This window comes from Lonchura striata, chromosome 5 (genome assembly GCF_046129695.1).
Source record: "Lonchura striata isolate bLonStr1 chromosome 5, bLonStr1.mat, whole genome shotgun sequence".
Taxonomy (NCBI): Eukaryota; Metazoa; Chordata; class Aves; order Passeriformes; family Estrildidae; genus Lonchura; species Lonchura striata.
The window spans coordinates 30,050,787-30,075,238 of record NC_134607.1 but is presented as its reverse complement, the minus strand read 5'-3'; positions in this window follow the sequence as shown (position 1 = coordinate 30,075,238).

The following is a 24,452-nucleotide window of genomic DNA, read 5'->3' as shown; positions in this document are numbered from 1 at the left end:
AAAAACTGCAAACAAATGGTTTTATTTCTCCCATTTTTCACGCTGCAAACACTGATTTGTGTTTGTTGTTAGTACAGGCTGCTGTGAGGACACATAAAACTAGAACTGGAAGATCAAACACCTTCCATGCTGGCTAGAGTGACCAGAGATCATCCAGGAATGCCAATATAATAACAGCTCCTTTTTAATGAGGTGAACTGCAATCAAACACCTTCATTTTGTGAAAAGCTCCAGGCCTAAAAGAGGCCAGAAAACAGCACTAGGTATTGCTACTGAATACTTCCAGAGCAAGAAGAGCCATGGGGAAGAGGTACTGCCCAGAGAGGTGCCTATCAATCCACATCTAATTAAGATTAATGAAGGCAAATAAAGTTATCTCTAATTACACCTACCTAAAAAGCTTGTACAGTCAAAATAGGGCACATGCCTTTTTACTTTCATTTGTCATAGCAATAGGTTAAAAAGTGTCTATTCTTCCTTACTGCAAGGGACCTCTCTGGCTGTGTTTCCAAAAACCAGGGAGATCAGGGAAAAGGATGGGTAGGACTTCACACTGAGGCCAGATATATCACAGAAGCTGTGTGTTGCTTGAACCAGAAGTCCTGGACTCCTATCCAGAAGAAAATGACAGGCCCACTGCTGCCTACATATTGTCTAAAAAACATATCCTTTCTCTGATCACAGAAAGCACCTCTGCTGGTAGGAGTGAGTGGGCAGATGAGCTGAGCTCCAGCCATGTCTCCTCTTCCAAATAGAACTTCCAAACTTTCAAATAAATTTGTCTGAATAGCCAAAGTGAGGTGAGGGTCACAACTGTTTCACCATAAAGATATGCTGTTCCTGAGCAGCCACTCCTTGCACTGCTTAGGTAGGTGTAATACCAGCTCAGTAATTAACTACTGCACCCTCAGCAACTGCAGTTGTTTGTTTGATAAAACAGCCCTGAGTCATCAGGATTCTGAACTCATGTGTCCTGCAGGACATCAGCTCAAACTTATTCAAGAAGATAAACTGATGGCTATAAAGGGTGTTCATAGAGAGAAGAGCATGAGCAAGGAGCTATTTCCCTAAACAACTGACAAAGGCACACACCTGGGAAGCAGAGTACCTACTCCAGTGGCTTTGAAATAACTCTGAGCAAAACCAGTGCAGCAAAACCAAGAGAGACTACTCTGATCAGCCTGTAGCTCAGTTTCCTTCTCAAAGGTAGGCAGAAAAGATCTGAACTCAGATTTAATTTCTTTTGTAACAACTGATATATATATAAAGGACATCACTACCATTTATCCCATTCTGTGATTTGATTTTATTAGATCTGTTTAGAAACAAATCAAAACAAGGTTGTAATCTAGTCTCATGGTTTGACAAAAACCTGTCCATGCTGGGTAGGTCTCTGTATGCAGTCTGGTCCTTTCACCTCAGGGAGGGTAGAAGTTGGAAAGCAGAGACGATAATAGTGAGGAGGATCCAAGACAGCAAACAGTTTCTGTATAAGAGAAACCCAAACAGTTTCTGTATAAGATAAACTCCTTCTGGATGAGGAGTTTCCAGGTAGGAAAAAGACAAATGAGTAAGGCTACAAACAATGAATGGTGCTGAAGAGGTGATGAGGTAATGACTATTCACTGTGTCACACCACACAAAACCTACAGGGCACCCACTGAAATTATTAGGTGTCAAATTAGGAGGAAAGAGAGCAGGGATTTCTTCACACAGTGCATAATTATATTGTCACAGGCTTCTATGCAGGCCAAAAGTCTTGATAATGTCAAAAAGTCAGAGGAATTCAGTGAAGGCTGGTTGGTCCATTGGTAAAAAATCAATAAAATTTTTAACAAAACAGTAGTTTTAATTCAAACTGACTCAGAAAGCAGGACAGGAAAAATCACTGTTCACATTGTTTGTTCACTGTTCTTGTGCTTTCTCTGAGCATTACTGCTGCAGTGGCATAGTGACATGCAAGCTACTGGGCTAAGTTTTCTGTACAATGATATGAAGGTTCTTAGTCTGATATTAATTTTTGGTTATTTTTTGGCTGAGAAAATCAGTTAATCACACGGCTCACAGCACAGACAGGCTAGACAGAGAAACAGGGGACACAGGAACCATCCTAACTCTCTGATGTCACTGTCAGGTAAACTCTAATTCCAATGTTTTGAATACTCATGCCCTTAAGCTCTATCTACAGATCTAAGAACATTACATGAAGAGCATTAATTGAGTTCTATCTCTAAAGTTACCATGATAAAAGTATTTATAGTGGAAAAATGAATACTAGACAAGTACCATATCTCACACAGAACAATGATACTTCACACTTCCTCCTGCTAGAAGATATTTAACTTTCTACAAGTGTGATACTGCTTCTATGCTGTTTTCTATGTTGTCCCCAATATGTCCTTTCTGAAACATGAAGAAGCAAATTAAGAAGCTTGTTTATTCAAGGATAGACACTGCCATTCCTTTACATAACATCTTTGTCTTTCTTGGGATGGAATCTTAGGAGCACTGTACAATACCTTACAACCTAGTCTGGGCTGCTGCCAGAAAGCAAATGTTTAAAACAACCTAAGGGAACATCTCAAACTTGTCTACTAAGATTTCTACTAAGAGAAATCATAAGCTGGGGTAGGTAACATGAGGATCTGGACTAATTCTAGAAGAAGAATTCTTCTTCTCCCTGAAGGAGCATTAGCTAGTTAGTGCTCAAAATGGCTGGTTTGACTCTCATGGACAATGCTCCCTCTCAGGCTGTCTGCTATGGAACCCACTAGTGAAAGTCCATGCCCAAACATAGCTCCTGCTCTTCCAAGCCCTCAGTGATGCTCAGGCAGCACTGAAATTTTTACAGAATTGTGACAGATTATAGTGACCTATGCCAAAAAAAATTATTTCCTGTTATAATAAGTTTGACAAATTAAGAGAAAATAAAGTACTTTTTTAAAAAACTTTGGAGCTCTTCGTACAATATCCTTAACCCAATGAACTGTAGGAAGTTTTGCTCTCTGACAACCTAAGCCCAGGCTGCCTCCTATAGAAAACTGAATTTTGCTTCTAAAACAAAAGCTTCTCAGAGGAACCTCTCTTTTTCCTTAGGAATGAGACAGTTGTGCCTCTAAAAATCTGTCCTATTCAGCATATCTCGATCAGACACCTAAAAGAGATGCAAAAAGACACTCCAGAAAAATTAAGCGAGATGGAGTTTTAAAAAAAAAACATTTCTGACAGGTAAAAATATCATAGCAGACCGCAGATCTAAATCATGTCTTGCGATATGTCTGCCCAGCTATACTAAGGAAAGAGTAAGAAAGGAATGAAAAAAATTACACTTATCAGTTTAATTAGACGGAATGATTTCTCACTTTGAAATAAGCATTAAGCATGGAATAGCATACCCTTTGAAAGTTACTGTGAAAACAGTCACTTGCCATCATGGTATGCTAGAAAAGAAGCTGGAATAGTGAAGGGAATGCTTATTCCATGTTCTTGCAAACATTGGGTCTCATTAGCTGCCTGTGGAAAGTGGCAAAGCTTAGCTTTTCCACAAGTTCTTTTGTTTAGTCATTTTTTTTTGTTTTCACTAAGCTGCTCACACAGACTCTGATGTCGCTCAGTGACCTAATAGAAGAACAGTCTGAACTTTGGAAGAATAAAAACAAGAGGAGAAGCAGGAAGCACGCACTGTCTGCAGGGAAAGTGCAGCAGGACGCAGCGCACACCTGGCTGCTTTCCCCGGGAGCAGGGCAGGCATTCCTGGTGAACTCCTCCATTTGAAGATCTCAGCTTGATCCACGTGAGGAGTGTGATGCTAACTTGTTGCTGATTCAAGCTTCAAACTGCAACGCAAATTAAAATCCAGTGAACATGCATGCTCCAGGAGGTGGGAGTTTCCTACCTCCCAGACCCAGGTGAATGATCTTTTTCAGGGTGACCTTTTATCTGGCAGGAAGCTATTATCCTGCCTATTCCCAAAACACAACTGATTATTTGAGGAAATGTGACAGCACTTCTGCATTGGATTAATTCAGAGGACAACAGTAACTTGTTCACTTACTAATTCTAACCAATTCTGGGTTTAAAATCAGAAAATGAAGTCAGCCACAACACAGTGTTACATTTCACATCTGGAATGTGTGTTGCAGCTGCACTTTAGTCTCAAGGCAATTATTTTGATCCCAAACCCAGCAGTTGCAAATAAATCTAATTAATTAGAATGTTTTTCCTGTGCCTTTACAGAAAAGCCCTCAGTATTTCAGCAGAACTATAACCACCAGAAGTAGAGTCTTGCTGCTGTTCTGCTCAGTTGTCCTAATTTATAAGAAATGTTATCCAGTTAAAGCTCCATCTATTTCCCACCCACACTAACTCATTTTCTCACACTCAGCTTTCTGACACTAAATCACTTCTATCAGAAAGTCTGCATCATTTCCCTGAAGCCTTAGTTTAATGCTAAGAAAATTAAAACTACTACACTCTGGAACATTTCTATACTGTTGTTTTAGGTCCACTTTCCACTTTTTTTTTTTTTCTTCTTTAATGAGCAGCACACAGCTTGCAAAAGTATGACAAACACTAAAATAAATAGTGCACACTTCCCAAATTCCCTGGCTAGAATTTCCCTCCAGATGAGACAGCAAAAATGCTGCAAGTTGATGCCTATTACCAGTGGATATTCCCATAAACCAGCAGACTAAACAGCTTCTTGCATCCCTAGGAAACTCTGCTCTCTCTCCTGGCAAACTGAAAAATAGACATTACTAAGATTATACTGTTCAAGTACAGTAATTTCCAGTTAAAAAAATAAAAATTTCCAGATGATTTCAGAATTTCTGAATGATGTCACACTCAAGTAAAATTTTGCTTTAAGTAGGATTAAAATGCTTTTATTGCAATTTACTGCCTTTTATAATGTAACTGCAGCACAAAATACCCTGTTGTAGTGTCTTGGTATTAAAAAAAAAAAAAAAAAAAAAAAAAAAAAAGTTTGCTGGCCAAGTCTTGGAATGATTCGCAGGCTGTGGTTTCTTTTAGCCGTGGTCATTCCATGACCGTGCCCACACGCTACGGAGCCGTGGGGTTTGAGCCAAGGGCGCCGGGGCGCGCAGCGAGCCCTGCGGGGGCAGGCGGGAACGCTGCCGCAGCGAGAGAGCTCTGCCTGGAAATCTGCGGGCACTGGCCTTCATTTGTCAAATCCTGAACGCTTGTGTAGAGATAAACAGGGACTCTCCGGGCGGGTTTGACGGGGCGGCCAGCCCGCGCTGCCCCGGGCGCCATGGCGGCCGCGGCGGCTGCTCCGGCTGGCGGCGGGCGCCATCTGGCGGCGCGGCGCCGCTCCCTGCCCGAGCCCGCAGGGAGCGGCGGGAGCAGCTCCGGGCGCGCGGCCCCGGCGGCGCCGCTCGGCCCGACCCCGAGCCGGGCAATAAACCGGTTTAATGGCCGGGGTCTGCAGTCCCCACAACGCCTCCAGTAGCCTGGAGTCTCTCGGAGAAGGCTTTCGTTTTGTGTTCCCTATTTCTGCACTGATTCCGGAGGGAGCGCCTAGAATACACCTGCCCGCCCCTCAGGAGCCGTGCCAGGGGCCCATGGCATCAGTGCCATTCCTCTGGGGATGCGTCTCTCTTTAGGAAAGGCTGGCCAGCCGCCCCGCACGGCTCTGTGACCGCCGGGGCCTGACCATCGCTCACGGAGTAGCGCCAGCCCTGGTGTAATAAAACACATCTTGAAGACATTAACTCGTGCGTCTTTGCACTGTTTAAAAAAAAAAATAATAACCCTGAGATTTCTGATGCAATTATTTAATGAAACTGCAAGGACCTCAGCATCACCCAGTAACGCCCAGTCTGGCCACGGCCATTGAGCAGCCAGAGTGAGGCTACATTATCTGTTTCTTTGTGTGACGGGTTAAATCTACAATCCATTATTTTCATGGGCAATAAATTTTACAAGGAAACTCGTCTCTTGGTAACACTGTGAAATATTTCTCCTTGCTTTTGCCTTTACCTAAATGATATGGCTGTTGTGAGTCAAGCACTAATAACATCCCCCTGTCCTGACTGAGGGCAGTACCAGAGCCAATAAACATTTCTGACAAAATTTTTCAAACACAATTGCAACCTCCTTGTCACAGCCTATTTTCGGAAGACAAGGCTTTCCTGCAAGCTATTTTACAATACTACTAAGAGCTGTACTCTGAATAACAGACCTGAGTACTTGAGAGCCTTCTATGGAGATGTCACATGGCCAAGATCAATTGGGATGTATAAGCCCAGAATGGAGAAGGGGTGAGAAAATTAAGACAGTGTTAATGCCCTGGCAATCCCATTTTATACAGCAATCCATGCATTAAGAGTATTTTGTCCATATAATTTTTAAGGTAACTGGCAAAACCATTTTTTTTCAACTTATGTGGTAGAATATACATCATCCAGAGGTTGATTATGATTTGAAAGTGAGAAGCATTTAATTCACAGTTTAAATTTCAATAGACTTATGAGACATTTATTCAAATATTGTGAGAAAAATAATTTACCTAGGTTAAAAGCCAGCTCCATGTGTTAAAGACATGAGCTGTCAAGACTGTACTTCAGAAGTCTCATATCTTTGCATTAATTATTAACCCATTGCTTCCCTGTCATTAATTAAAAGGGACTGACTTGCACACTTTGTTGCTGGGCAACTATAAGAAAGATCAGCAAACTTTGTATGAATGATGGGGTATTGAATATCCCCAGCCAGGTCTCCTTTGTCTTCTTTAATGCAATCCAATGTGGTCAAGTACAGCCTGATGTCTTTTCTTGGATATTTTTTAACTAAAGCAAACACCTATTGTAATCAGATAAACCTTTTGTTCATACTCAGAAAAAAAATTAGAAAGGAAAAAAGGGGGGGGAAAGGAAAACAACCAAGCAAGGTTCACATATGGTAATTCAAAGTGATAATTAGGTAACAGAAATATTATTGTTGACATAATAACATTACTTCTAAAACAAATATAATTACCTCTCTCTTGCAGTATTAACTGAAAATCACAAAGAGCTGTGCAAATAACAATATAGCAAATAACAGAAGAGCATTTCTTTCAGAAAGGTGCAAACTGGAGTATTTTTCTACTTATTTTGTCTGCCTAGCTGGTAGTACATACTGATCCTTTTGCATTCTATACTATGCATAGTTCTATTCTACTTCAAAACTAAGCACTTAAAGGGATTAGTGTTTGTTGATTGCTTTCATGAGATAATATCGCCTTGTTCTCCTTTATGCTTTTCACCCAGAATCTTTTTATTTTCAAGGAGAAAATTCTGATTAACCCTATGCTTTGAATAGCAGAATTATTTCCTGGAGTGTGACAATTGTGTAATCATTCAAATAAGCCAGTGAACAAGCCAATAAAAATTTATCCCCAGCATAACAATTCTGATTCAATTGAAATTAAAACAGTCAAAAATCCACAGTACAGAGTTAAATTCCCTTGGGGAAACCTCTCAGGATGGAAATACCTGTTTTGATTTCTTAACCAGATTAATGCATCAGCCTTACAGAATATGCTGTGTGTTAAAATACAGCAACATGGACAGAGAACAATGAAGTCAGTTCACAAACAAGCTGAAATTGCTCAATGAAAAAAAAAGCAGAATTAACATTGTAGCTCATAGAGGCATCTGGGCTTGGAAATAATTTTTGAAAGATTTCTCATAACTTTTTCTTTCAGAGATGAGCTGAACTTTAAATGGTTTAAATTCAAACAGAAAATATGCATGTGACTTTTCAGAGAGACATGGAGGGGCTTGTGGAGCACTGAAGTCAGAAAAAGCAGTGATGATACAATTTCTGTTACATGGTGGTTTATGCAATGACAAAGTCATGGCCAGAATGGCTTTAATTTAATGAATGGTTAGAAGATCAAGAATGCACAATAGACTCTAGAGCACTCCTGAACCACAGCTGAGCTGAAGACTCTATGGCTGTACCTGGAACACTGCCCAACATTAACTCCTGCTTTCTTTGAAGAACTCTGAAAAATGTGAAAGGACTTCCAGAATGACTTAAAATAATTACATAAAGCCCAGGGAACCTAATAACAGAACTTCAAATTACTTAATTTGTTGAAGAGGAAGCTCAGAGTTGATTCAATTGAATATCTGTGTAGAAGATTTCTAATAGTCAGTTTCCAGCTCAAGAATCTTCCTGTCTAATAGACAGGAAGATTCTTTAGCTGGAAACTAAGCCAAATAAAATGAGAACAGAAATAGGACCACATTATTCACACTGAGCATAATTAAGTCCTGGAATTATCTACTCAGGAAGCAGGTGTTTTCTCCATCATTCTTAGTCTATCTGGGGCAGGTATGAGCTTTGCACTATAGTGTTTGGAAAGAGATACACCAAAACCTGCTGAAAAACATTGCTGCAGCCTGTCCAAACATTGAAACTGCCAGATTGCCCAGATGCAGCAAGAAAAGCTTGTGATTCAGCATGAAGCGCCTGCTGCTGCCATTACTGACACCAGTAGGCTGTGTAGAAGCTATTTCAAATCTTCCCATGGTTGACACAGCAGCTGAGAGGAGTAAGAAGAATGCGTTACTTGGATCTAAAGGTTCCAGCACTCAGCCACAGGACCAAGCAGGATCACTCTAAGGGCCAGCCTCAGCAGCCCCTTTGGACCTACTCTTTCCCATCACAGGGGGGTTCGACCTCCCAGCTAGCATGACCCTGATGCCAGCCACATGATGTGACTCTACCTCAGGAACCATATTTGAGTTGCCTGCATGCTTTACCAGGCCCAGGATTCACCCTCTGACCAGCCTCTCAAAGGAAACCAAAAGCTAAACCCACTCCATGTTATTCAGATAAGAGGACATACTGTGAAAATTGGGTTGGACAAAGAGGCAATATGTGGAAAATGGACATGGGAAAAAGGGTTGCTTTGAATATTTGTTGTTGCGATGCTTGAAGAGGAGTTCTGATGCTGTTGGGAGTTCTGTAATGAGATAGGAAACATTTGTAACTGCAGCATTGGGCAGATGTGTCAACACTCTCTGTCTGTATGTGAGTGACCAACACATGAATCATCACCACCAGGGTCCAAAGGCAGCAGCCTGGAGAGAAAACACCAGGAGAGCCAAAGACCTTCAGAAGGAACCTCCTGCCAGGCATAAAGGAAATAAAAGGCTATTTAAATATCTCTCCTGATCTCAGAAAGCACAGAGAGTTCTTAAAATGTTCTGGTGAGGCTGTGAATAATTCTGGGAATTACACACATTCATTCAGAGCTGAAGAACAGTGTCAGCAAAGCTGTGGGACTCAGCAGGACCAGCTCACAGCTCCAGAACTGTACCAAACTTGTACAGAACTGTACTGTGCTTGTACTGGGAAACAAGCACAGTTCCATGGCAGAGCAAGGTGTGACTGCAAAATATGAGTTGGTTGCATTTTACAAAATTTTCTAATTGAAATTTCAGTGCAAATGAGATCATCAACAAGGAAACTTCAACAAAACTGTTAACATTTGGTGAGACTATAAATATGATTAAGTGTATGAGAATATATTAATTAAATATTAATTGAATCATACAAGGCGGTACTATTTGTATATTCTGCATAAAATTATCTCCTTTGCAGAGGGGGGAAACTTAAGTTCTTGTTAATAAGAGGTTGCAGTGGAATCAGTTATTAAAAGCTTCTTAAAAGGAGCACTGCATTTACAATTCTCCTATGTAAATTCAATGACAATTGATCTGTAGTTTTGATTTGTAATAGATGTAGTCTTTTACATTACTTATTTCTGAAACTTTAACCTTTAAAATCTTATCTTTTAGATATTGTCTTGGTTTGAAAGACAGGTGTCTGCCAAGGAAGGTGGGAGCCTCCATTGGAAAGGAAAATATAACCCCCTAACTTTGAAACTAAGGGGCTTTCAGGCAAAGGTATGGGGAAAGGAATAACAGTTCTTTACTAGCTTGTATGTATAACAAGGCAAACGAACAACAACGTCAGCAACAACAAACAAAATCAGAAACCCAGTAACAGCCTTCTCTTGGCTGTCAGGCACCTTTCCCTCAGAGAGTGTATAAAAGATTTCCTTGGTGTGGAGACATTCACATCAAAAGGCTTCTCTAGGATTGAGAGAAATTAGGAGATTCTCTGCACACCGCTATCATGTGCTGGTAAGTGACATTGACTCTTAATCTATACTATTTCTTTGCTAGCTATAACATAGGTACCTTTATTATCGTGCACTGTATTTTTATCTTCAAGTAGCTCTTTTTATGTTATCCTGTGTAGTAAGTAGTCTGTTTAAAGTCTTATGTCAATTTTCTTTGGTCTTCTCAATAAATGATTCATGTTGTTGTAGGCTTGATCTGTCATTATTAAGAACTCGTGAGTGAGAGTGAATTTTGGGGTGCTGGCCACCTCAATAAAGCTGCTGTCTACTGCCAGAAACTTGTCAAAGGCAGGGACTTGCCTAAGCTCTCCCCTCTCACTTTGTAATATACATACAACACGATTTTACCTCTTTGTGAAGATTCTCACTGTGATTTCGACTTTTCCTTGGCATAAGCCTCCAATTTGACTCAGCAAAATAAGTTAAAATATATATTTATTTCGTATTTAATCTATTAAAGGCAGAAATATTGCCAACAGAAGTAGCTAAAATGCTGGAAAGAGTCCTGCAAATTTAGTCTGACTAAGGTCAGTGGCAATGGCCTTGATCTGCACCTGAATTAGTCCGGCTGCTGACTGTGTGCTCTGAGCTCTGCCTCAGGCATTCCCTACTCTGGACAAGCTGCTTCTCCCTGCCTGTGTCCTCCACAGCCTCCCTGTCCATTGAAGCCTCTGTCCTTAGACATCTGTGGGTGGTCACCTGGAGTCACCAGGAGGGCTATCAAAAGAGAAGTTTGCGACCTCTGGAGGGGTTTTCAGTGTTTGAGAGGCAGACTGGAGGCTCACTGCTGTCATATAATCCAGATGTGCATCTCCTTGTCCTGAATGCACCAGATATATGCCTGCTGATGTGAAAAAGTACAAAAATATGTTCTATTAAGCTACTGTTTTCATGTCTTAGAAGATGTCTAATAATCTTACTTGAAAAATTTAACAAAATGGGTTTCCAAATTCCCAGCTAACTGTCTCAAACAGTGACCAATAGCTAAAATGGTGAGGCCTGCATAAATCAATTGTTTTACACAAATATCTGATGTGTTGACAATTTAAGCCTTGAAATTTACAAGCTATTTCAGCCAGGTCATTGTAGAAATAATTACAAGGAAATTTCTTTGGACGGCATCTACTTTGTATAATAAGGGAACATATGCCTGGCTTTTATTTTTCTGAATGTACAAAATTTCCCAGGTGGGGCAAATTGAACCAAGAACAAGACAATGCAAAGATGTCTAAGTCCCCTAGGAACATCAGCATAAAAACATGCTGCTGAAATGAACTGAGAGGTATCTCTTCTTAGTGGATGATATCAGTATTTCATAAAGTACTCTTAAATCCAATATGTTTTCAGGACAATTTCTTAGTTTCTTGCAAAAAAAAACCTCATTGCATTCTGCTGTATACCACATTAGTAAATTTTTTAAAAAAATCAATAATATAATCATCCTATCTTTGCAGTGATGCATTATCCTGTTGTTGTCAGATTAAGACAGTTTTTTCTCCTAACTAATCAGATGGAGGGATTAAAACCTGAATACACAAGTGAAACACGAAACAGCCAGAGGGAGAGAAGACAATTTGATAGGACAGATGGGCTGGGAGACAGTGACATGCAGTGTCTTACCATGACTGGAAAGAAGAGTCTGTCGTGAAAGTGGATTGGCAGAGATGTGTCAACAATGGCACTTTGGCAGCCTGGAGGATCTGCTCTTCTTGCCTCCAGCTTTCCAGGATACAGTTTTTTCAAGAGGTTTTGTATGAGGGTGCACACAGGTGATACAGATGATGAACTTCACAATGAACTGTCACAACTTGGAGTAGTTACGATATATCCCATCTACAAAAGTGTTCCAAATGTGGCCTTATATGTAAGCAACTGCTGCATCAAATCAATGACTCTTTCTCAACATCTAACAATTTAAAACTGTAATAGGCACCTATTTAAATGTGCTTGCTAAAACCATTGCCTTTACTTAGTTCCCCTATCTGAGTAATGCCCAATAGTACCTTTACTATTCTGCATGGTTTGTGGTGCTCAGTGCAGCTCTGTGCCCCTGGAAAACCAACAGCAGCTGTGCAAGTGTCATATAGACTCAAAAATACTACAGGCAGTTTCTGAATCACAGAGGATCAATATTAATTACATTTCATCACTTTGACACTGTACTGGAGGAAACGAAAAGCTGAAAATAATTTTATTTTCCCTAGGAATCCTCTTCATCCTTTTCAGTCTTTTTATTCAATTTGTCTTCTTTAAACTCCAGTTGCATACACAGAACTAGCTCAGAGGTATCCCAAAGAAAAATTTGGGATAGAAAGAAAAATTTGCTTTATGTGGCTTTCAGAAGTCTTTGATCCTTGACTAATCTGAGTGGGAGCTGACCTCCCCACATCATGGAGTAGGGAAAAGACACCCAAGAACTGCCTAATTCCAGCTGCATATCTGAACTGTCAGGTTTTTCCATCATTCTCTCTCTCTCCTCTGATAATTTTCTTTTTCATGCATCCTTTCTTATATTAATTTGAAGAGATGCATTTTTTATTTTGTCCTTTCAATATTTTTTCTTTATTTATTTTATCAGTTTGATCTTCTTTCTCTCATTCAGATGATTTTTATTAAACACACATGGTAATTCACTGCAGGTTGCAGAAATCTAATGTATAGCACCAGAAGCCTTTCACAATTTCTCAGAAATTTCCCATTATTTCAGTTTGAAGTACTGCTTCCAAAGCCATAAAGATATGCTTTAGATGTTAACTTTTTTTTCATTTTTTCTGAACTCTTCTTCATACACAGTTCCTTCATCCTGTGCATCTCCAATTTAATCTTTAAAAATAGTTTCTTTTTGAGCTCTCAGACCTTTTAAGAACGTGGGCTGCATTTTAAGCTAGCATTTTTCCCTTCCAGTTTCTAAATCATAATTTCCCACAATGATCAACTACTTCTTTACACAGTAAAATATTTTCAGAGACATAGTCTAGCATTTTCATTACTCTTGCACAAGAAGTCATTTTTCTTTAGCACTATTACTCATACCCTGTTTTCTAGGTCTTCATCTCTCTTTTCACTGATTTTGTTCCTTATTCTTCCTTTGCGGTTCCATTTAATCACCATTTGTACTGTGTACAACTGCTGACTTCTTTTCCCCCAGCCATTTCATTTCTGCTGGAGGCAGCTATTTCTGCTGCATCTCTCCCTGAAAGTACCCCTTCTTCTATATTAAAAGTGGCAGTCTCTTTTAGCAACTTAATTAAATTGGAATATTTCTGTCAACAGCACTTACAGCTTCTGCAAGGGGGGACATCTTGCATTGCATGGAAGTGATAGCTTGCTAGAAAAGCTTCACTAAAAATAAGAGAAAACTAAACTTCAGGTCTGACTCTTCTCCCTGTTTCAGTAACATGAATTGCAGTTGAGTTATTCCCAGTTGGTGTGAGGAAAAGAGAGGAAGACATGGCCCTCAATGTGCCAGTAGAGCCTGTAGATCACTTGCATACGTATTGGGACATAGTTTTTGAGTACTGTAGTTGTAAGTAGTATGAATTTCCAAATAATTGAGAAAACTGTAGATCCCCTCCTTCCTCTTTCCTATTAGTACTCATTAACAAATGCATCCAGTCATGAATACAGGAGTGGCTTCCCAGTCCTTCCACTAACATGGTGGCCACACTCACGTGTGATTCAGCAATCAGGAATTCCTCTTTGTGTCAGAAATATCTCCCTGCTTTTACAGAGCAGCTCTTTTGCCCAGGATGAATTTTGGTTCTTCATCAGTTTTCACTTACTTTGTTTTAATGAAGAAATACCTATTCTGATGAAAGGCAACATCCTGGACAGTGTGGTATGACTTGTCAGAAGCAAATCAGTTTATAATCAAATTGGGACTGTGTAGCTGCAGGGATTTTTGTAGTCAGCAAGGTGACTACAGTAAATTTAATGGAGTAACTATTTAATGTTACATTGGCCACAGTGTGATGAAGCAAGGGAACTCGTGGGCTACAGCTCTAGAACAGATTAACAGACTGTCATTCCCCTCTCATCACGAGCTGGCATAAACTGTGTGCTGCTGCTGTCATCACTACTTGCATCCCACATCAGTAGGTTTGATTCTGTGTCTCACAGCAAAGCTGACTTCTAGAACACTAGTTCATGTGCTCATGAGTGTTTACATAAGATATAAGTACCTTCATTAATGTTATCACAACCTGAGATCCCTTAAAGTTTAAAGCATGTACAAGATTAAGAACTACAGCACTTGAAAACAATTGACGTCTTCTGCATTAGGACCAGACTCCAGAAATACATTTGGTGTAACAACATAGCAAGGTGTTAGTTGGATGAGTAGGTCTTTGGCTATCACCCTTCAAATGTTAGGAAAGTATCAGGTTAACTGACACTTGAGGTATAGAAATGCAAAGCCTTTAAAAATGTGTAGAACTGCTTTTTTTCCCTAATTATTCTAGCTCTTGCTTTTCATATTACGTTTTAGCTTCATAATTGTTTATTTAAGCTTTCTATTTTTATTATAGAAAAACATGGTATATTTTGAACTGCAAACAAAACAGCGGACATCTACAAGGAATATGTAAAATGCAAATCACAGTGTTCAATACCAGTAGTTCAAGGAAGAAACTTAAACCAAATTCAAGAAACTTAAACCAAATTTTAAGGCTGCATCTTTCTCTTACATGTTTCTTAAAACTGAGTTAGTTCTTCTTTACTCTGCTAAAAATAACTGATAACATGGTAAGTCTCCATGTTTAGTGATTTATATTTCAGAATATTCTTCAGATAGCAACCTTGGCCTGGCTATGAGCCAGACAAGTCTCTTTCTGTTTCCTTTCTTTCATTCAGCTTTTAAAAATGCTTTGCTTTTAAGTTTTTAGCCTAGAGCTGTAAAAAGGCAACTTGAGACAATAGAGATCTCAGGATATGATGTGATTCATAGGAGACATACCAAATTTTAAAAGCACTTTCAGTCTGGAGTTCTAATAGCTTCATTTAAAAGCTGTGTTTGAGCCCAAATAAATGCACCATCCTCAATGACAATTGTACTCTAAAGCTGGAGAAGCAACCTTTTTCTAGAGCATATGCCAAGCTGTATTTTCTTTCACAATTTAGAGGTTAAGGGCAGTGTTGGTAGAAGATCGATGGGAGCAGAAGGATGCTACCTCGCAGAAAGGTGATACCAATCAATCAGTTGGCAGTATCTTGCCTCTGAAGGACAGGGACTGCCTAAATTGAATTCTCTAAATTCCAATTATTTGCTAGATGTAGAAGAAACTAGAAACTTTTGTCTTCTGCAGATGAATTTTTAAATGGTGGAATTTCCCAGTACTGTCCCTGATAATTAAGGCTGTAATAATTTGCTTCTCATTATGACTGAGATGAGAGTTGGACAGCTGCTATTTTAACAGATCACCAAACATGTGCAGAGGCATGGAGTATTTTACTTCCTGAAGCCACCTGTCCCATACCTTACCAAGTTACCTGCCAAGAAGAGAAACAGCAGTGCTTTCACTTGTTCTGTTTTTGTCCAAGATTTATTTTTAATAAAGAAAACCTATTTCTATTTCATAAAAACAGATTTATCTTTAATTTCCTTTCCTGCTTTGATGGAAAAATAGGACTGGGGAGAAAGCAATAACCCATCACTTTTCTTCAGTTACTAGTTGCTGCTTCTGAGAATTTAGCAGCCCATGTGAAAAGGCTTTAAATCATGAAAAGCTATTTCCTGTGTGCCTTTGCATTACTTCAGAAAATTCACCGTAATGACTTCTGGTCACAGCATTTCCTGATTGCAGGATTGCAACTTACTCCTGTACATGAGAGTGCAAAAATACAGCGTTTGTTGTTGGATTGCCCAGGAAAACTGCACCTGCAGGGAGAGGCTTGGGGCATGTGATTGGTTTCCGGAACAGTAGAGCTATTAGCTTTGTGGCAAAGGCCTAGAGCTGGAAAGATTGCATTCATTGTGTTGGGGGAATTGCTGAAGCCTGCCATATGTGTGAAACATTTGTCTGCTTTCCTCTCTGTGATTACAGTAATTTCATTAAATAAAGCAGGAGAACTACAACATTTACGATGTAAGCATTTTCATCTGTGGCCTTTTCCTTTAAAGCATCACCTGTCATACTACTAAAGCTAAGGGCCATCACCTTAATCAAAAGGTCTAATTAAATTGATATTTCTGTCTAAGCTACACTTTTACCAATTTGTACCTGAGAAAGCAAGTGTGAACCTTGGTTAAGCTTTTGGTATTGATGTTATTTTTGTTTGTTGAACAAATATTGCCTAACTATTATTAATACAGGTTGAGTTATGATTACTGAATATCTCATGAATGGAAGCAGGTCGCTGAGCCCAATCTCAGTAATTTTTTCCTCATACCCTCTTAACAATGACCCTTCCAGCCTGTTCACATATATATACACTATCCATAGCTTGCACTACAGAGGGGAAATTCCCTGCTAGGAGGATCCTTAGAGCCATACATCCTGGATCTATCAACAGAATGGTGAAAAGTAGATATAAGGGAGGAAAGAGATCATGCAGAATTGAGTAGGTCAAACCTCCACATCCTAGGTAAGCTAATGAGACAGAATGCATGATCAGTACAGCAGTGGGGACTAATGCAAGCTATCCTAGCTGCCTGAAGTTTCTTTTTGTCTTCTTCTCTCATACGCGGAACTGTGGGAAATATCTGTAAGGCTTTGGTCTAAGACACAGAAGAGCAAGAAAGAAAGCAAGAAAGCAAGAAATTGAGGAAGGAAGGAGATGTTCACACTAAGGGTGGGTGTGAATATCTAGGAAAGGAATGTAAAAAAATAATTAGGGTAAGTTGTTCTACCTCTTAAAGCAGAACTGTTGACAACTATGCATGCATGACTATAGAAATAAATAACTGAAAATAGCTACTCTTGAAGGAGAGTACAGCCTTCTCATATATATTTTTTGACAAAAAATTATGTTTCTTAGTCTGAACAGGTTTTCATTTCACATAGCTGTGAAGATCTGAGCTCTTGTGTAATTAAATTTTGTAGTGCAGTTTGAGGTACAATGAGTCATTGGACAGTGAGACTGAGGTAGAGGACTGTGCCTTCACAGAGAATTTCTTGTGCTGTTTCATGTCTGTATGTCATGATATAGCTTTTCCTTCTCTTTGCCATTTGGCCTTTTGCTGGTGTGATTTGCAATAAGAACATCACAGCATTGGGAAGGAATCTCACTGGTCAAGTCAAGGTTCCCATTGTCATCAAATATTGTTAGAACAATCATAATTTTGCAACACTTTGCAGTATGAATGACTTCATGGTGTCCAGTATTAACAAATAGTTATTATTCATGGAGTGAGAGTCCTGCCAGTTTGAAATGAGTTTGGAATCCTAAACTAGAAATGAGGGAAAAGAAGAATCCAGCTGAATTAAACAAAAAATACCTAAATGTGATGACCTTGCAGCTGTTGTACTGTGAGAAAACCACTTATCTAGGAGGTAAAATATTTTAAAGAGGCTGGATGCTTGCAAAAGATCTATTGCTCCACCTGCATAAGGAGTGTGGGAGGTTCTAACAGCTAATGACATAATTTATTGATTTTCTGAGACTAAAGGAGCTACTCTATAGCTAGCAATTTCTGTAAGTCAGCACACAAAACAGTGCTGAGATTGAATGACTTTGCAGAATCACCTGTCTACAAAACCACCAGTGATTGCAAATCTCTTCTGCTGCCATAGCAGAATCAAATAGAAAGTACCTTATTTTTCCAGTATGCAGCTAGCAATTCATCACACCAAAGCAAGGGGCAGAAACTGCAGCAGGAATAACATGGGCTTTTGAATGGCACAGATGGTACAGAACCAGACTCTGAGCACCATGGTGTGTCTTGGGGGGAATATCAACAACATTCACAGGTACTGGGATCTCACTGGGCTCAAATCCCAGCAGCCTCTACCTGTATAAAGATAAAACACTACCATTTCAATAAGCTTCTGGAAACATGCTTGTTATCTAAATTGGAGGAAAACATAGTCTACCATAGGTGCTTTAAATGTTGCTAATCCTCATTTCAAAATATATGTTAGTGTAGGATATGCAAACTGAGGCAAGTCCAGACATTGATTTGGGCCTCAAAATAGATTAATTGCTGAGTCATGGCAGAGAGACCTGCTAGAACTGTCAGGTAGGTGCAGCAGCATCACACAAAAAAACAAGACACAGCAGAAGGAGTAAATGGACACTCTGTAAGGGCATCCATTAAATTCAGGAGACCAGCTGTAAAGGACTTGATCCAAGGTTTGCTGCATCTGTATTTCAAGGCAGAAAAAAGTTATGAAAACTAATAAAAGAAGAAAAGTTACAGAAAACCTGGTGCTTCTAAAGCCCCTACTGGGAAAAGCATTCTACAGAATTTTCTAGAAGAATTACCTAAAATTGATACAATATTTGCTAAACCTCTATGTTATGAAATGGATGGATGAAGACAGGGAGAGAGAATTGGTTTAAATTGCCATGCTTCCAGTCATTCCAAGGTTTTAAAGAAAATATAAGCTCTACCTCTAAGCAAAAATTGTTGAAATTGTTGGACAATGCTGTTGGCTGATGTCTTTCAGAAGGAATATATTGGGACAGATAAAATTTAAAATTACTTTTGAAAAAGAGGCTTCTTACAAACTCACCTACTGTTCTATGCTACTGCAAAAAAGATACAGATACAGAAGTATTTCATCTCACTGGAGTAAGATGGAACATTTTAGTTACTGTGGTAGTAATGAAAGCTGGGCTCACACCCATTTCTCCAATAATTTCAAGAACACCTGTGGTATGGCATAAAAATCACCATCTGTAAGCTGCAGTTAAGGACATATTTGCCTTATTGCTCAAGGTATACTTAGTCTACTTCCATCTCAAATAGTGACTGAAGAAGATAAGAAGCAGTGTTAAGAAACACTAGCTTACAAGATACGTTGATGTAAAACAGGCTGGTGTTTAGAACAAATGTGCTGCCTTTGCCAGCAAAGAATTCTTTCATTGGTTCCCTTTAGTGTTAAAAACCACTACAGATAGAAACATTAACTTGATATGCATGAAAAATTTATATTGAAGAGCCCCCAAATGCACTTTGGGAATCTAAAAGGTTTCGCCACAGGTCACTGTCCTGTCACTTAAATGTTCACACAAACAAGGCAGTGGATGTGACCTTTGCTTTTGAAAGCCCAGTTATGCCATTCATGTCTGAGAGTCTCAGTCGATAAAAAATCTCAACCTATTTATTATTTTTACATTTGAAGCAGGAGATAACAGTAAGCAAGTAGCAAAAAGGACAGTCTGTGTTTTACTACAGGACGAGTAAAACCCCAAGGAAATTTGAAAAAAATTAATTCCTCTTTAAACAGACTGTAGTACAAAAAAGGATTCGTTTGTAACTTCCTGGAGGCCACAGAGAACCATCACATAGTATTTTTCATAAACTGCTCAACTCCACGGGAGAAGCTGTTACAGTTTCTGTAACAATTTTGTACAAAGTTCTCAGAATCATACAAACAAGAGGTGAGCCTATCTTACCACAGGAGACAAAAATAACTCAGAGAACTTAATGCTGCCACAGACAGACTTGATGTTTACAAATACACTAGAGGAAAGAGAAACACCAAAGAAAGCCCAGAGATCAGCATTGGCAAAATCACAAATACACACTGGTAGTCTACAACCTAATATTAATTTTCTGATAAGGCCAGTGAAAATACTTATTAATTAGCACTCAGTAAGTTTGTGATGGCGAATATAGCACCCATAATTCAATGACTGGAAGCTGCCTCCAGTCTGATATTATTCATCAGTAGCAGCCTTCCCTTGAAAACTCTTTTCAACACAATTCCCTTCCCCTTTTTGTGTGGTCATATGTTTGTTGCAATCAGGATTTGTCTTACTTATTACTTGCAACTACTGATAACCCCATTCCTTTCCAGAGCCTCTGATTTTACAGTGATTCAATATTCCCTTTGTTAAGTTCAAGTTTATAAAAGGGATATTAACAGGCTTAAATCCATGGGTTCAAGTCCCTCAATTAATTGTTCCTCAAAAAAACCTTATGGTTGACATTGCTTTTATTCATTGATTTAACTGTGTAATTCAAGTGCAATAATATAAAACAGGTGAACTGAGGCAGCACCTGATATTTATTTCTGAAATTTTAGTGAATGTATATCATATGTCTACACAGTTCTACACACAATGATTTAGGGTTTAATTTGTTTTAAGATGGCCATACATATATAAGAAAGTTGGTTAAGCTGTAGGCACAGCTTTTGCAGTTCAGTTCAAAAGAACTCCTGTAAGTACAAGAAAAACTAAGGAGTAATAAGCTGCTCTTTCACAGCACAGAGACTATGTAGGTTCATTAATAAAACTATAGTTAGATTTCAGTAGATGTATGGTCTATATAGCCTGAAAAAGCCAATGTGTATTAAATACATCCTGAATTATGACAAAACTGTGAAAAAATGTCTTATTTTATGGATAACAGCTCCCAAATAGAATGTGGATCACAGTTTATATCCAAATGATTGTTTGAAATTATTTTAAAGACATCACATTATTGTCCTACCATCCTGCCATAATAATAATATCAGAAAGTTTGATCCAGATATTTAGCAAGCAAGGTATGATTTGGGTCCAAATGTGCCCAATAGCAGCCTGCCAAGCCACCCAGCAGCCATTTCCCTGGGTTTATCAAGCCTTGTGAAGCCTTAGTAGAGGGCATGCCGCCATCAGATCCATTATTGTCTACAGTGTTCAACATCTGCGGCATCATTTGTCACACTACAGCCACATTGCAACCATTATTTGAAGCCTTATTGACACATTTACTTTGAGGAGCCAAAGGCCTTTTCAGCAGAGTCCAAAGACAGGTTATTAAGTCAAAACCAAGGTGACATTGTAATATCAGTGAGGAATAAAATGTTATTAAACTAGAAATTACACTTTTCACCTTTCTGGAATAGCCCACTATGCACTGGAGTTATGCTAATGGAAAAAAAGCCCTGCAGATAGATTGGATAGGATTATATACAATAGAACAACTGAACTTGTACCATTTTTCTCAAACTGCCTGAGTTGTATCCTCACAAAATCTTAATAATGACTGAAAACCACTATGAAGAAGAATGCAGTATTTTCAGTATGACAAGGCTGAATGTAACTGCTTTATGGGAAATGAACAGCACCAGATTGGAGTGTGAAATTCTGCAGATGAGTAGCAGATGGCAAATGAAGGCATGTGAATACATGCACCTCATACTAAGTCGGGCTAATTTACTAGAAATTTGTGTTCTGCTTTTACAAGTTAGCGGTGGTATCAATTTTCTGTAAGTGTTCATTAAGAGTTATAGCTGAATCAGATATTGCTTTCATATTGTTTTCCCTCAACTGCAAATATTTGCATATTTTTAAAGCACTGTAATAGAGTTTACCATATTCCAAAGCTCACGGGCATCAGGCAGAGTTGCCCTACGGGTGTGGGTGCAAGTTTGTACACATCTACAACTCCTTGACATTTAGAAGTCCTGTAAGTAACAACTTTTTCATATTGACTTTGCATGTAGAATAAGCACAATTTTAGCCAGATTGACCCCTCAATACATAATTATTATTGGATTGTGATTAGAAGAATTCATGATTCACAATGCAAAGAACCCATGGTGTTCTTTGGAGCCAAAGAGACAACACAATAGTCGCTTAAACAGTCTTCCTTGAGTGTGATTTCTTAATGTGCATCAGAAAATCACAGAGCTGGGTGTATGTGGGCTCTTACGTCTGCATCTGCTCTTGTCTTTGGAGTACCTTCAGTCACTGTGAAAAAATTTACAGCTGATGTATATTCAGGACAGAAGCCCAAATGAATGAATTTGGAACAATGTGTTCTTGCTGCCATTCTCATAACGAAATTTGACTTGAATGGGAGCAGTGCTGGGCTCTCCACAGCTACTGATTATACATGTCAATATTAGACTGTGTTTGACTGATGCTGTATTATGCATAAGAATATAGCATCATGGTGTTGTTGTGATTCAGCAGGCAACATAATTACATGGATTGCAAGTGAAAATATAGCACTATATATGAATAGCCCATCTCAGCCTTTCCTCATATCTGGACCTTTATTTACTTAATTAGGAATTATTCTAAAGTTAAATCTCTATTTATTTTTCTGGTGATGGCCTTGTTCTGAATGTACATACACTGAGAAGCCTTTGTTGACATGACTGAGCAGGATATTGCATTTTATTTAATTTACTTTGGGGACTTCTGACACCAATTGCCAGCATGCCTGCAGCCCCAATCACATTGAAAAATCTAATGGCATCATGATCTTAGAATAACAGCCCTGTGTTGCTCCTGCATGAAGAAAAAACACTGCCACACTGATCTGGTAGACTCCAGGAGGCCAAGATACACTCCTCAATAATTTCAGGTAAAGGACACTGATTTTTTTTTTTGGTCAGAATTACATTTTTAACAGGATATTATAAAATATTTCCCACCTTGCATCCACAGCAGTATGATAGGCATATGTGAAAAATTGTTATCAATGTCTGCAAACAATAAACATAGCTAGTGCAAGTGTTATTACAATCACAGAGATATCTAGTGGCCATCCTAATTCCACAGAGAAAGAATGTGGAAAGAAAGGAAGCGAAGCCTGAGCTCTGAACTCAAGCCATATTAGAATCTCTCTTCTCAGAAAGAATAGAAACCTATTCTTGCCATATAATTACTAGGATTTAACCCAGATTTTAAAGTCCTCAATCAATAGCAGGATTTCTCATTTGACTTCACACCTCATTATAGGTATGAAATGCCTTGGACTTTGAACTTGAGGTTCAAAATGAGTAACTAAATTTTAACTGTTTTCTCCAATGCAAGACCCTTCATGTTCTCTTAAGATAAAAAAAATGCTTTTCCAGTTTAAATATCTAAGACCTAACAGGACAAAATAGTCTCAGGCTGGAGCAGGTCATCTGAATCAACTTGGGTGCTATGAAGCCTTCCAAAGAGGCATTTGGCAACAGTGAGTTAATAGCAGAAATACGAAAGAGAATTTCATGGGCAACAAGTGTCTTGTGATTCAGCCACAAAGATACATGGTCCCTGGCAAAGCAATCTTATGGAAACCAATGTGTTTGGAGTAGGTAATGATTGACTTGCTATTTACTAAGGGCTTCATTTAGCCTTTCCTGATGTCTGTACTTTGTCTTTCAGGCATTACAAACAGTGGCAGCTTTCCTATGTTATAATTATATATTTGTAGATGTAGTTTCAGAAATTCACAAGAGCCTGCAAATAAAACCAATAAATAAATAATAAAAATATTAAAAATATAAAAATTAACAAAAATATAATAAAAATAAATCTTTCTTTTATGAAGATGTTACATATACCCTACATTTTCAAAAGAAAGGAAGCACCTTCACAGCATTACTATGTTTAGTTTACTGTTATTAACTTCAGGTGAAATCCATTAATGGACATCCCCCAAATACAAAGTTAAGTACGTAACAGATATAGCAAAAAACCACGGCGGTTCATCGTAAAACCTCAGTAATACTTGGTAGATTTTTAGTTAGAACTATCCTATATTCACAGCAATTGTATTGAGAATGGTCTGACCTCTGATCTGCAGTCTGTTCTATGTTTTTCAAAGTCTTTTTAAAATCAGTGCTGAGTTTACAGTAATATTATGATGTTTTCCACTAGGAAATTTTATGTTTTCAGTACTAAGTTGGCATTTTCTTTCATTGAGTTTTCACGTTTATTGTTAGTATGAAAATCACAATCTTTGAACTCCATTATATATTAAATTTGAAAATTCTAAATGGAATATAAAAACAGAACGAGAGACAGAGAATAAATGATAATTGAAAGGAGCCTGGAGGAGGGTAGGAAAGATGTGCAAGCTTTCTGCAATACATCAAACAAAGAATGTAGGGAAAATCATAGAATAGACTGAGTTGGAAGGGACCCATCAGGATCATCAAGTCCAACTCAAAAAAATAGGAATTAGGAACAACTGGAAATTAGTAACTCACAACTGGCCAAAATAATAAATTCCTTTGTTTTCACTGAGGTTTATTCTAATGAGAGTAATGTAGGGTTTGAGTATGCAGTGGGAGAAGAGCCCCAAGAAAGTTAGTGCTCTGCCAGCAAGTTTTCTTCCTTTGGTACCTGCTAGATTTGCTGTGTGTCTGAGGGACTGCATCCCACCCTGCCCGGGGACACAGCCTCTGCATGCCTGAAT